General features: G+C 44.3%; 1 protein-coding gene and 1 pseudogene across 1 annotated transcript in view; both read right to left on the bottom strand.

Moving 5' to 3' along the window:
* CD99 (CD99 molecule (Xg blood group)) overlaps positions 1-15,008 on the bottom strand; it is a 41,418-nt gene that overhangs the window by 13,180 nt on the left and 13,230 nt on the right. The window lies entirely within an intron of this gene.
* Positions 1,999-2,715, bottom strand: LOC137442599 (phospholipid hydroperoxide glutathione peroxidase-like; annotated as a pseudogene).

The raw sequence follows: 15,008 nt of genomic DNA, 5'->3' as shown, positions 1-15,008 counted from the left end.
TGGGGGTTGAGGTTAGTTCATCACAAAATTGCCTCTCTGTTGCTCCTTCCTCCTCAGGCAGGGGACTCCTCACACTCTTCCCCTGCTCCAGAATGGGGTCCCTCCCACAGGAGTCACTCCTTCATGAACTTCTCCAATGTGAGTCCTTCCTATGGGGCTGCAGTTCTTCATAAACTGCTGCAGTGTGGATCCATTCTGCAGGGTGCACTCCTTCAGAAATAGACTGTTCCAGTGAAGGCTTCACACTGGCTCACAATCTTCTTTAGGCACACTGCTTTCTGATGTGGGATCCTCCACAGGCTGCTTGTAGCCATTTGCTCCACCATTGACCGCAATGGGCTGCAGAGACAGCCTGCCATCTCACCACAGGGGGAATCTCTGCTCTTGTGCACTTCCCCACACTCCTTCTTCACTGACCTTAGACTCCACATCCCACTCCTCTCTCAGATGCAGGTTTTCCAGCAGTTTTTCTTCTCATCTTCAATACTTTATCACAGAGATTCTACCACCATCGCCGACTGGCTCGGCCTTGGCCAGAAGCCGGTCTGACTTGGAACCGGGAGAGCTTCCATCAGCTTCTCAGAGAGCCATGCCTGTAGCCCTTCTCTTGCTACCAAAACCCCACCACACCAACCCAACATATCACATTGGGTAGATTAAGTTTCATTTTTAGCCCTCATGATAAGATCATTCTCTCTTGCTGTACTATATCATTTGCCAGAGCTACTGCTGCTTACCCAGCCAACTGGAAGCAGGGTAACTCAATATATTCATGATAGAAACTGGTTTCACAGCATGAATAGAGAGTAGTGGGATCTCAGCAGCAGAGGCTTGTAAGATAAATGGACAGCTAAAACAACTGCTTAGCATATTTCTGATAGTTCATCATTCCTACTTTCATTGAAGTGTGGCAAAAGGCATGAAATACCAGCTATTCAAGAAAATGATATCCAGATCGTCTGCCCCAGACTCAAGAGAAGCGGGGAGACTTTTTTCTACTTACTATCAAGGCAGACAAAGCAGATCTTAGTTCCAGTCACAGCTACCTTAGTTCAGAAGATACATGCATAAAGTGTTGATGTGGAGTTGATGAGGAGTGGCTCAAGAGCAGTCTTGAGAAGGACTTGGGGGTGTCAGCTGACGAAAAACTGAACGTGAGCCAGCCAGCAGGACAAGGGAAGTGATTCTCTCCCTCTACTATGCTCTCCTAAGACCCCACTTCAAGTACTGTGTCCAGTTTTGGGGCCCCCAGCATTAAGTGTGACACTGACCTGCTGGAGTGGGTCTAGAGGAGGGCTATGAAGATGGTCAGAGGCCTGGAGGACCTCCCTTATCACGGTATCACAGTATCACAGTATAGCTTAGGTTGGAAAGGACCTCAAGGATCATCGAGTCCAACCTATCAACACAGACCCCATGACTAGACCATGGCACCAAGTGCCACGTCCAATCCCCTCTTGAACACCTCCAGGGATGGTGACTCAACCACCTCCCTGGGCAGCCCGTTCCAATGATGAATAACTCACTTGGTGAAGAACTTCCTCCTCACCTCGAGTCTAAACCTCCCCTGGCACAGCTTGAGACTGTGTCCCCTTGTTCTGGTGCTGGTTGCCTGGGAGAAGAGACCAACCCCCTCCCGGCTACAACCACCTTTCAGGTAGTTATAGAGAGCAATGAGGTCACCCCTGAGCCTCCTCTTCTCCAGGCTAAACAATCCCAGCTCCTTCAGCCTCTCCTCATAGGGATTGTGTTCAAGGCCTCTCCCCAGCCTTGTTGCCCTTCTCTGGACACGCTCAAGTGTTTCGATGTCCTTCTTAAACTGAGGGGCCCAGAACTGGACACAGTACTCAAGGTGCGGCCTAACCAAAGCAGAGTACAGGGGCACAATGACTTCCCTGCTCTTGCTGGCCACACTATTCCTAATGCAGGCCAGGATGCCATTGGCCTTCTTGGCCACCTGGGCACACTGCTGGCTCATATTCAGGCAGCTGTCGATCAGCACCCCCAGGTAAAAAAAAAAAAAAAGTCACCAGCAGGCTGGCTTGAAGGCAGACCGTCATGGGGGCTGGCTGAGGAGGCTCCAGGGGCAGCAGGAGAGCTGCTGGGCCGAGGGCACAGCACAGGCATGAGGGCAGCAGGACTACAGGTAGGCAGGCAGGTCCTTCTCAATCACATAGGGATCCTCCATGGGACTGTACCTCTTCACCACTTGGCCCTCCCGGTTAATGAGGAACTTAGTGAAGTTCCATTTTATTGCATTGCCCAGGGTGCCTCTGCCCTTGGGCTGCTCCTTCATTCACTTCCAGAGGGGGTGGGCGCTGTCCCCATTGACATCGATCTTGCTGAACATGTCGAACTTCACACCGTAGTTTGCACCAAAAGCCTTAATCTGAGTGTTGTCCCCGGGCTCCTGCTTTCCAAACTGGTTGCAGGGAAAGCCCAGGATGCATAAACCCCTCTCAGTGTATCAGGCGTGCAGATCAACAAGCTGAGTGTAGTTTACTGGGGTCTTCCCTCATCTGGAAGCCATGTTGGTGATGATGCAGACATTGCCTCGGTACTTCTCCAGGGGAATGTCGTTGCCCTCGATGTCTAGGTTGTGAAAGTCATAGATGGCCTTGGCCGAGCGCCAGTCCTCCACCTGGGCACACATGTTCCGGACTGAGCCCCGCACCACTGCCACTGCTCCGCACAGAAGTGCCCGGCCCCAACGGGGCCCCAATGGGGACAGGCTGAGAGAGATGGGGTCTGGAGAAGAGAAGACTCTGGGGATACCTTATAGCAGCCTCCCAGTACATGAAGTGGGCTACAAGAAAGCCATGAAGGGACTTTCAACAAGGGCTTGTAGTGATAGGATGAAAGGGAATGGATTGAAGCTCAAGCAAGGTAGATTTAGACCAGATATTAGGAAGAAATTCTTTACAGTGAGGGTGGTGAGACACTGGAACATGTTGCCTAGGGAAGTCATGGATGCCCCCTCCCTGGAGGTGTTCAAGGCCAGGCTGGATGAGGCATCCCTGCCCATGGCAGCAGGGGGGCAGGGGGTTGGAACTAGATGATCTTTAAGCCCCCTTCCAACTCAAACCATTCTATGAATTTATGAAACGTCATGTCTGGCTTTTCTTTTTTATGAATATGCCTAGAGAAGAGGAGTCAGAACTGACTACTGCAAAGTCTCACTTCACTCTAAGTGAGCCGTTTTAGATACTTATCTCATGAAAAACTGTGAAAAACTGTCTCACAGAATGGAAAATATTTGCAAGTTCTTTATCTGAAGCCTACATCATCTTGCAAACACAATTTTAAAAACCTCAATAAAATAAGCAATTGGTAAGACCCAAATCTCAGTTACCTTTGAAGTTACCCTTTTATTTGGACTACACCAAGGAACCTCTGTATGAAGAGGGGAAAAAGGTCAAAACACTCAAGAGAAATTGAAACAGGCATTTGAATAATTGTTTCTCAAACCTGAATTCTGTCTTGTTTCTAAGTACCTTCAGGCCCTGATCAGACATTTGCTAGCCTAACTTTGAGAAGGCAGGCAGAAGTATCTATTGAAGGTACATGCTCCTCAGAACATTCTAGCAGGGTAGCAACCAGAGAATGGGCCAACACTATCTGTTAACACCATCTGTCTTGAGGTTAATAATATACCATCAAAGCAATGGATATTATTTGGTGGGTGTATTTCAAGAGTACTATTTATTTTTAAAGAAGTGGCAGAGGGAAAAACAAGCACATACATTCAACATTATGCTTTGGTGCAGCTGAATTTTTACCTGGAGCAGAATAGAGACTGTATGAAGAGTGTCCCATGGCCACAGTAAAACTTAGTCTGAGCATTCTGAATGGTTCCAGTGGCAATGGTTTCCCTCAAAAGGAGGAAACAAGTGTAGAAGAGTGTATTCAGTGACACTGCTATTTTAAAGGGCTGTTTTCACACATGATCTTCCTGAAGAAATAATTTAGGATGGAATTGCTGACTGACAATCTCACATAAGACATGTTTTGAGAGAGCAATAAATTTGAAAACTAATAAAAGAAAATAATAGTTCTATATTGACTGGAATTTTCAACATTGTGAACCCCAGGTCTTTTTTCCAAGCATGCAGAAAGATGTCATGCTCCTCAAATATATTATTTTATCTCAATTAATTAGCAGCAAATGCCAAAACCAAACTGTCTGGTTTTGCCGATACAGAATCCCAGGCCAGCTGTGGGCTGCAGGCCATTAGCAGTCCTGAGTCAGCCAGGACAGCTGAACTGGCTGAACTGGCTACAGGTGTATCCCATACCATGAGCATCACACTCAGTATAAAGGAAGAAGCTTGCTATGGAAAGGAGAGGTTCTTGCTTTCTCTTTGGGTTTCTCCTTAGTCTGCTCCTCTTCTTTCTCTTGAGGACTGACTTCTTGAATACTGTGACTGCTGTGCTTTTGCTGGGCTCAGTGTAACTGTATCTATTTTGTATTGACATTGGTATTAATTTGGCTATTTCATTAAATCTGCTTTCAGTTCAGCCTGTGGGTCTTCTTTCCCTGATTTCCCCTTTTCTGCTGTGGAGGGGTCATCAGGTGATAAGAGCAACTGCTACAGTTTGGCCCTAGATAAGGGCTAAACATAGGCACTAACTTATGAAACTTACAATAATCTCTACTCTGAAGTGCTAGTAATCTGCTTTCCCAGAAATGAGTGGGTGTTCCTCTGATGTTTATGACAAACCTTCACATCTCTTTAAAGCAATTGCTTTTACAACTATAGCTGCTCAGCTTTTAGTAGGAGTGGGTCCACCTAAACTAAAGTTCAATTATTGAGCCTGAAAGGAAAGAGGCTCAGTACCAGGGATTGAGCTGGTTCAAAGGGAGAAGCAACCAGACAACAGAAAGCTACAGGACTAGACTAAGGGTAGAAACAAGATTCAGAAGGAAAAGCCAGCAAGAATGTGCTGTATTCCCTACAGTCTTATGGAACACCCAGAGTAACTGGGCCTATGAACACTTTCTTAGTCTAAGCAAAGGTATCACCAAATAAAGCAGGTATATATTGCACATAAAGCACAATACAAGAAGTATCTCTAGATCCTGTGCCATTTTCCTTCCATGTCCATAGCTCTATTACCTGAGGCCGATTTTCAGCAGGCTCAGTAACATGTGTAGTTTGTGTCATATGGGGCAAAACCAGCAGACAAAAGAGGAAAGCATAAGCTTCTGAAAAGTCAATGAGCTAGAGGGTATTCATGAGATCCAAGTAACTACACAAATAGGAGTCCTTTGCAAATACTCATCAACGCTGCCAGATACTGCTACAGATTTGTCATGTTAGCCATTAGCCATTCCACTGCAGAAGCTCACAGAACCTTTGGAAAGTTCTTCCATTAGTCACATGAGCAGTGACACACCAAGAAAGGAAATTTGTGATGAATCATCACACACAGAACTTTCTGACTTGAGCAACAGATGGCTTGATTTTTATTTTTTTTCTAGGAATGTTTGTGCTTTCCTCTTCTCCCTCACTCCCCAGTTTATAAAGATGTGAAGGGCAAGTGTCAGGAGGATGGAGCCAGGCTCTTCTCAGTGATGTCCAATGATAGGACAAGGGGCAACAGGTGCAAGCTGAAGCATAGGAAGTTCCATATAAACATAAGAAAAAACTTTTTTACTGTGAGGGTGACAGAGTACTGGACCAGGCTGCCCAGAGAGGTTGTGGAGTCCACTGCAGACATTCAAGCCCCCCCTGGTATGCATTCCTGTGTGACCTGCTCCAGGTGGTCCTGCTCTGGCAGGGGGGTTTGATCTTTTGAAGTCCCTTCCAGCCTCTAACATTCTGTAATTCTGTGAGGCCAATCATTTGATCTACTTTTACTGACACAACTTAAACTGCACACAGCACTTGGAATAGGGATAGACCAGTGTGCTATCACCTCCCTTGAACAGTTGGCTCTGCTGTGGTTTATGCACCCCAGGACACAGTTGGCCTTTTTTTGCTACCAGGGCACACTGCTGACCCATGTTCAACTCACCATCAACCCAAACTCCCAGTATCCCTTTCTGTGGAGCTCTCTCCAGCCTCTTGTTCCCCAGGTTGTACACACAACCAGGACTGCCCTGCCCCAGGTACAGAATCCTGCATTTACTTTCCAACCACACATCCCTATGTCTGTAGCTTACCATAACACCTCCCTGAGGAGTCTACTCCTGTGCCTGATAACCCTTTCAATGAAGAAGTTTCTTCTAATATCCAACCTAAAACTCCCCAAGTGCAGATAAAGCTCATTTTCTCTCATCCTATAACTTCCTACTAGGGAGAAGAGACACCCATCTTGCTACAACCTTCTTTCAAGTAGTTGTGGAGAGTGATTAAGTCTCCTCTGAGTCTCCTCTCCTCCAGACTAAACAATTCCAATTCCTTCAACCAACATCAAACATCAATTGGCAAATCAACAGGTCAACAGCTTAAAAAAGCTTCCAAAATGTTGTCACTAACAGCAGCTTGGAAAGAGTTAAAGTACTTTCTGTGCTTCTTGAGACAGCTGCTTCTTGATGAGTACCTCTTCCACAAATTCAAAACCCAGCTGACCAGAGCCCTGGGCAACCTGCAGCAGCTGATCCTTCTGGAGCAAAGGGTGGGACCAGAAGGTATCCAGAGGTGTTTTCCAGCCTCAGCATCTACTGTTTCTGTGACTTGGGCCAGTTCTAGTCACTGGACTGAATTTCTTGTGCTACTCACATAACTACGAATAAAATAAATCACTTTGTCCTTCTGCAATTCTGTTCACAGATGAGAACTGAAATATATTGCTCTTCTCATGAAGTCTGTTAAGTGGAAACCTAAGCTACACTAACAAAGCTGTTAGAAGAACATCTGGGTGATAGAAGCATGGCCCTTGCATCAAGAAATTACAAGATTAAATTTTGAGGGAACAGCAACAGGAAACGGGACGAGAGTAAAAAGCTTTTGCAAAACATAATACAGGTGGTGAATTCAGATGGCAACAAATAAAAAGATATTGGGTGGACATATTTACTTGAGGTTTGCATATTTCTTCTTACTAGTAACTTAAGGAAGGCCTGAACATGCCTCAAGACTGCACATGCTATATACTATACCTATTGCTATTTCACTTAAGTATTTGGCCTTAGTAAACATAAATCTAAAATTAGCAAGTGTTTGAATAAAGTATTTTCTAGAAAAAAAGACAGCTTCCTTTCATGCAAATTCAGAGTCTAAGGCAAAATGACAACTGGCAGACAGAAGCCTAATCTTGTCTGCACTCACATGCAGCATACCCTTGATGAAGGTTGCAGGTGTTTGACTAAATATTGCCTAGTCTTACATTAAATATTTAAAGCCTGTATGACGGTCCTTGTAGCTACAAGTGACATACAAGCACAATGACATTTTCAACATTCTAGGTAACTGTTCTTGCATTCTGGGTACTTTTACTCATAGGAGCCGTAAAACACAGAGACATTACTCTGCATTAAGCATGAAGCTGCTTGATGTCAGTAACACCATTCCTGGAACTAGTGCTGTCATCAACAGGGCATCTGAAGGAATCAACTCAGTCCTTCTGCCTCCAGGGCAGGCAACAAGTACTCCTGCCCCACTTCAGAGGTCTCAGGTAGCATTGCAGTAACCATTTCTTCAAGGAAGCTCATGGAGCAGGCACGATGGGCCAAGCCACCTCTGCTTTCCACCACTGCTTCTTCAGAAACCTCTGCCAGAGTTGGACTGGAAAGTCTGAAGCAGTCTTGTTCTCAAATTTCACCAAGATCAAGAGAACACTGTGAACCTTCTATTTGCATTCAGCCACTTTTGAAATTCTGTCTTGGCATAAAAAATGTCAGTAGTTAATTTTTTTTATAAGTCTATGAAACCATAATCCTTTAAGTCCATGTTGCTCACAGTCTACATCTTCCAAGTTTAACTTGTTTGACAGGCAGGACTTTGACTATCACAAAGCAGACAAGCCTTGCACCTGCAGCTTATAGGATACCAGAAGGCTCACGTTTACTCTTGCTATGAAATTTCCCTTCCCAAAATATTGTATCAATTGGTCTTTACGGTATAAAAGTGTATTAACGTTGTTAATACATATTACTTCACATTACCTATTGCAAGGTAGTGAGGTAGCAGAATTTTACAAGAGACTTTGGTACTGTTAATGCTTTGATAAAAGTAATCAAATGATAGTTTGGCCCTAAGACTTTATTTCTTGGAAGTCTTAAGTCATCCAGAAGAAAAAATATGCCTGGACAACCAAGATAATGCCAGCATCCTAGCTCCCCTAACATCTTCTTGAAACTCTCCCAGCATTGGCTGGCATTATAAATAACTAACTGTAACAAGACTAACCTCAAGGACATCTGGATCAAAAAGTAAGCATCAGGAATGCTGCAGAAACACAGGTACTTTGCAAAACATTAGCATGATGTGCAATCAGCAGCATGGGTGTTAGTGACTAGACAGATCATGAATGCTTGAAGGCTACAGGAACTCAGTGTAAAACCACATCTGTAGTGCTCCAGTTTGGCTGAGACACCTCATGTGCATGAATAAATACTCACCCTTGTAACCCTGTGTTTAACATCCTAGTTTGTCTTCTCAGTCAGCAAGGGCCAGTTGCAAACTTCCACTACACTTTCCAAAGATCAGTCTGTCAGCATCTTTCCCTCTTCCAGGGTCAAATAATCTCCTTGTTTCTTGAGGATTTCTGCACTTAAATCTAATAGATTCAGCAGTTCCTGTCAATAATTTTTTGCAGTTGACCAACATCCATGAAATCTCTCTGAAGAGTGTACTTTGAAACAGTGGGTATGTCAAAAGCAGTCAAAACTATGAAAACTGTGGAGCAATATACCACTAGGACAACAGAAGAGATGGTGGGACTAGGAAGGGGTGTGCCTTCAAAACCCTTCAAATACTCAGTGCTTCTCACCTTCTTGAATAGATTCATAAACATTAAATCTCACTGGGTTAACAACCCAAACTGAAGACAGCACCAAAAACTAATAGTTGAATAGCCTATACTGGTCAGTCAAAAGACTAGACTTGAATTTAAGAAAGTTTTATTCAAGCTGCTAACAGTGTTCAGTGTTCAGTGTTGTATAAATTAATAAAATTGTTGGTTCTGTTCAGGCAATATCCTCCTCTCTTTGCACAGAAAATCTCTGTATACACCTCTACAGTTCCACAGCCTTGTCCTAAGAAAGGGAGAAGTGTTTTCAGGGCAATTGTGTGATCTCCTGACTTTAAGACTTCTGCTCATCCCAATTCAGTAAAAAACTTTACACAATGATGAAGTGTGTAAGATGATACATTGGAGGCTTCCCTCCCCACTAAATGGTTAGGGAACACCAGTATTTTATTCGCATTCTTATCTTCTCATACTCTGCAACTCTGGGAGCCTCTTAGATTCAGACAGGGAAGGAAGGAAGAACAGTCACAGAAGCAGCTCAATGAGAAACAGGAAATGAAGCAGAGAGACTCAGTTGCAGAAAATTAAGAAGGTCTGCACTAGATGAAAGATGGCAAAATTTTAGCACAAGGAAGATGGAAGTACTACGAAAACAAGACTTGTGATCTGGCAGCCAGTGAAGTAAAAGTTCCAAACACTCAACAGTTATGAGTGATCCTCATTCTGATCAAGGAAATAGAATTTAAATATAACAAGTAAATAAAAAATGGCCTTCCATTCAGAAATCTCTTCTTTAAAGTTTAGTTGAAATAAAGAAAAGAAAAGAAAAGAAAAGAAAAGAAAAGAAAAGAAAAGAAAAGAAAAGAAAAGAAAAGAAAAGAAAAGAAAAGAAAAGAAAAGAAAAGAAAAGAAAAGAAAAGAAAAGAAAAGAAAAGAAAAGAAAAGAAAAGAAAAGAAAAGAAAAGAAAAGAGAAAAGAAAAAAGAAAAGAGAATTAACCAGGTTGGAAGAGACCTTTGAGATCATTGAGTCCAACCTGTCATCCAATACTATCTAATGAACAAAACTATGGCACCAAGCACCCCATCCAGTCTGTTCCTCAACACCTCCAGTGATGGTGACTCCACCACCTCCCTGGGCAGCCCATTCCAATGGCCAACCACTTTTTCTGTGAAGAACTTCTTCCTAACATCCAGCCTAAACCTACTCTGGTGCAGCTTGAGACTGTGCCCTCCTGTTCTGTTGGTGGTTGCCTGGGAGAAGAGACCAGCCCCCACCTGGCTACAACCTCCCTCCAGGTAGTTGTAGAGAGCAATAAGGTCACCCCTGAGCCTCCTCTTCTCCAGGCTAAGCAACCCCAGTTCCCTCAGCCTCTCCTCATAGGGCTTGTGCCCTTCTCTGGACACGTTCCAGCAACTCAATATCTTTCCTAAACGGAGGGGCCCAGAACTGGACGCAGTACTCAAGGTGTGACCTAACCAGTGCTGAGTACAGGGGCAGAATGGGCTCTTGTGCACTTGAAATGCGCACAGAACTAGGTGAAGAATACTATTCTTTTTACAGAAGCACCTTAAAGTTATGACTCATTGTAAGCAGGACTGTCTGCTGATACTTGTAAGATGACTATTCATTTTACAGCCTATTACTTTTACCTTCCTCACCGTAAGTCTTACCAGTTCAATACAGCTTGCATACTAATAGCGAACTCCAAACAAAACTTGTAATCTACTCAAAAACATTAACTGAACAGTAAAATTGACTTTGCTTTTTTAGACTCTCTTTCACTGTGGCTTGTGAGCTATGGCTAATTCAGTCTGCATACTTAAAAATAGCTACTACAGCTTTTGCTTAAAGAAAGAAGACTTTGGCGTTTACAATAAGAGTTTCCTGTGGGGAAGGCGTAGGTAGAGCAAACCAGACCCAGTATAGAGGTTTGCAATGATTCAACACCTATTTTAAGCCATTGCTCTGACATTGAATTAGTTCTGGGATTAGTCAACTAATTTTAAAACAATCTATTGTTTTACTCGAACTTCAAACTCTGACCTGTTTCAGTGTCTGTCTTCCTACTGATATTTCATACTAAGGAATTGAGACAGAGTTGCATTGAGTGACAATTCAGTGAGCCAGGATTTCACACCTTGAGCTCCAATGCACCACACCAGCACTGGTCTGGAAATGTGGAGACTAACTTCAGCTCCAGGATACAGGATGTGACAGGAGTGTGCTTCTCTGGGCAACGTGGAACACTGCAGGAGAAGGCTCTTTTATTTTCTACTTCATGTGTGTAAAATGTATAATTTTTTGTACCTCAACTCATTTTGTATCATGTATGCACAATTATTAAATACTTCTGAAGGCCAGTTACGCACACAGACACTCCATGCACCCACGTCAATGAAACTAGTTTTAGCTGCCCAAGCCATACAAATAAAAACCTAATAGATTAGTTAGAAACCAACCAAGTGGCAGCCACAGGTAGATGTCAGGTTAGAAATGTTGCACAGGTTTTGTCACATGAGGGTTTGTTTTATCATTTTAAAAAGGTGCTGTTTATTTTTTCCACTTCCCATCCTGCATTATTTTCATAAGGCAATGAGCTTCTGAAGGAACTAAGGGAAAAAAAGAGGGTGTATCATCTCTGGAAGAAAGGTGAGGCAACCCGTAGAATGTTTAAGGATGTTGCTAGGTCATGCAGGAAAAAAATTAGAGTGGCAACAGCACATTTAGAGCTTAGACTGGCCTCTGCTGTGAAGGACAACAAAAAATCCTTCTATAAATATATTAATAGCAAAAGGAGGGGCAAGGACAACCTCCACTCCTTGGTGGACACAGATGGAAACATGGTAATAAAAGATAAGGAAAAGGCAGAGGAACTTAACACCTTTGCCTCAATTTTCAAGAGCAGGACAGGTTGTCTTCCAGACAACTGGCCTCCTGAGCTGGCAGATGGAGCCAGGAAGCACTATAGTTTCCCTGTGATTCAGGAGGAAGTAGTTAGAGATCTCCTTAGCCACTTGGATCCCCATAAGTCCATGGGACCGGATGGGATCCATCCTAGGGTGCTGAGAGAGCTGGCAGATGAGCTGGCCAAGCCACTCTCCATCATTTTTCAGCAGTCCTGGCTCACTGGAGATGTCCCAGATGACTGGAAGCTGACCTATGTGATGCCCATACACATGAAGGGCTGGTTGGACAATCCAGGGAATTACAGACCAGTCAGCATGACCTCAGTGCCAGGCAAGATTATGCAACAGGTCATCTTGAGTGCAATCACACAGCACCTGAAGGATGGCCAAGGGATCAGGCCCAGCCAGCATGGATTTAGGAAGGGCAAGTCCTGTCTGTCCAACCTGATCTCCTTCCATGATCAGGTGACTCGCCTGGTGGATGTGGAGAAGGCCGTGGATGTAGTTTACCAGGACTTCAGCAAGGCCTTTGACACTGTCCCCCACAGCAAACTCCTGGCCAAGCTGGCAGCTCCTGGCTTGGACAGCAGCACACTGCGTTGGGTTAGGAACTGGCTGGAGGGCCAAGCCCAGAGAGTGCTGGTGAATTGTGCCACATGCAGATGGCAGTCAGTTACTAGTGGTGTCCCCCAGGGATCAGTGCTGGGCCCCAGGCTCTTTTATATCTTTATCGATGATCTGGATGAGGGCATTGAGTCCATCATCAGTAAATTTGCTGAAGACACCAAGTTGAGAGCAGGTGTTGATCTGTTAGAGGGTTGAAGGGCTCTGCAGAGGGACCTTGACTGGCTGGACAGATGGGCAGAGGTCAACGGCATGAGATTTAACACATCCAAGTGCTGGGTTCTGAACACTGGTCACAACAACCCCATGCAGTGCTACAGGCTGGGGTCAGAGTGGCTGGAGAGCAGCCAGACAGAGAGGGACCTGAGGGTATTGGTTGATGGTAGGCTGAACATGATCCTGCAGTGTGCCCAGGTGGCCAAGAAGACCAATGGCATCCTGGCCTGCATCAGGAACAGTGTGGCCAGCAGGAGCAGGGAGATCATTCTGCCTCTGTACACAGCACTGGTTAGGCCACACCTCGAGTACTGCATCCAGTTCTGGGCCCCTCGGTTTAGGAAAGATGTTGAGTTACTGCAATGTGTCCAGAGAAGGGCAACAAAGTTGGTGAGCGGTTTGGAGCACAAGCCCTATGAGGAGAGGCTGAGGGAGCTGGGGTTGCTTAGCCTGGAGAAGAGAAGGCTCAGGGGAGACCTTATCGCTCTCTACAACTATCTGGAGGGAGGTTATAGCCAGGTGGGGGCTGGTCTCTTCTCCCAGGCAACCAGCACCAGAACAAGAGGAGACAGTCTCAAGCTGCGCCAGGGGAGGTTTAGGCTGGGCTGGATGTTATGAAGAAATTCTTCATAGAGAGAGTGATTGTCCATTGGAATGTGCTGCCCAGGAAGGTGGTGTAGTCACCATCACTGGAGGTGTTTAGAAGGACACTGGATGGGGTGCTTGGTGCCATGGTTTAGTTGATTAGATGGTGTTGGATGATGGGTTGGATGCGATGGTCTTGAAGGTCTCATTCACTCTGGTCTATTCTATTCTATTCTATTCTATTCTATTCTATTCTATTCTATTCTACTCTTTGAGAAACAATATAAATCTTCACTTTTGTACCAACGTGTGATAGTTTCAGGCTACGCCTTTAAAAAAGTTTTGAGCTAATCTGCAGTTGCGTGTAAAAAGGAAAACAAAAGATCGTTATAAACAAATTTCACTGGTAGATGTGTGGGATGTAGCTTTACGATCTTACATTCTTTTCTCACTCCCTCTGCTGGCATGCATGTCTGCAAGACTGGAAAGAGGACCCTTATCTACTAATCTTGAGATAAGCATTACTAAATTCTTAACAACGCTTTTGTAGTAACTGCAATTTTCCTAACATCTCTCCTTTTCTTCTTTCTTCTAATTAACCAGTGGAAAAAGGGAGGGGAGAGGTTGGGGGGGCAGCAGGGCAGCATCCTCCTGTCCAAGGAGGATTTCTGTGCTGTTTGCTATTGTTTTGTTTTTTTTTTAAACTTGTAGAATATTGTAAATACTGTATATTTTGTATATATTCATTGCACTCCATTATAGCTTTGTAAATAGCTTTTTCATTTTGCTTCCCCGACTGCGTTCAGCCGAACTTTTTTTGATGTGGGTTGGTTAAACCATCACACAAGGCTATGTTCCTTGTAGTTCAAATGTGTTCATGTGCTCAGCAAAACATGTGGAATGTGTTCATAGTGAGACCACAAGCACTTCTAATTCAAGTGCATCTTGTGGAAGTACTCCTGCTATATTTAGGCAAAAACTTTTATCAGGAGTTCTCCGGATTCATCCTAAGAAATAGTTCCACCGTATGCACTCTGATTCCACATCACCTTCTAATGCAAATTGGATTTTCTGTTCCAGTGTTATCATTTGCAGGCATCCATTATACATGCCACACCTTAGTCTGCACTACAAATTGTAGCCCACCACTGGAAAGAAATAAGAAAACTTGTTCTCAGGACAAGTAAGAATTGCTAGCTGAAGGGAGCTGGGCCTTGGTACAGCACTGACAGTGAAGATGGTCACAAAGGTGCAATGGCAACACCCAAGGGAAAGGAGAAGAAGCAGCAGTGGCAGGGAAGAGGAGGAAGGAATCAGTCGAAGAGATGTGGTTGACAGCTTGCTGCAGCCACAAGCTTTGGAATCACAGCTCTTGCCTAAATGTTGGAGAAAAAAAGTCTGTATCTCTCCTTGGCACAGTAAAGAGCTGCCCTTTACAGAAGACCAAAGTAGCAAAAAGGAAAGCTGGACATTTTAGTGAGAAGGGGAGAGGGCAGGAATGTCAAATAAGATTGGAATTTGCTGGTTAAGACAAGCAGGGACAGCTCTTATCTGAAGAAGTGATGTCTGTATAACCATTTTCTACATTTTCAGGGGGACAGGGCAGGAATAGTTGGTGAAGTTAACTACTGAATTTGAGGCTCAATCACAAGATGCCTGGCATTCAGGTTATATTGAGAAACACAGAGGCAGGCAGAAGAATACAGACAAACATGGCAATCTAGCAGCAAGGGATGAAACAGCAGACTGAAAGATAAAT

The sequence above is a fragment of the Melanerpes formicivorus genome, unplaced genomic scaffold (assembly GCF_026170545.1).
Source record: "Melanerpes formicivorus ecotype bairdi unplaced genomic scaffold, bMelFor1.0.p_v2 SCAF_1, whole genome shotgun sequence".
NCBI classification, from domain to species: domain Eukaryota; kingdom Metazoa; phylum Chordata; class Aves; order Piciformes; family Picidae; genus Melanerpes; species Melanerpes formicivorus.
This window is presented reverse-complemented; position numbering and strand designations above follow the sequence as displayed.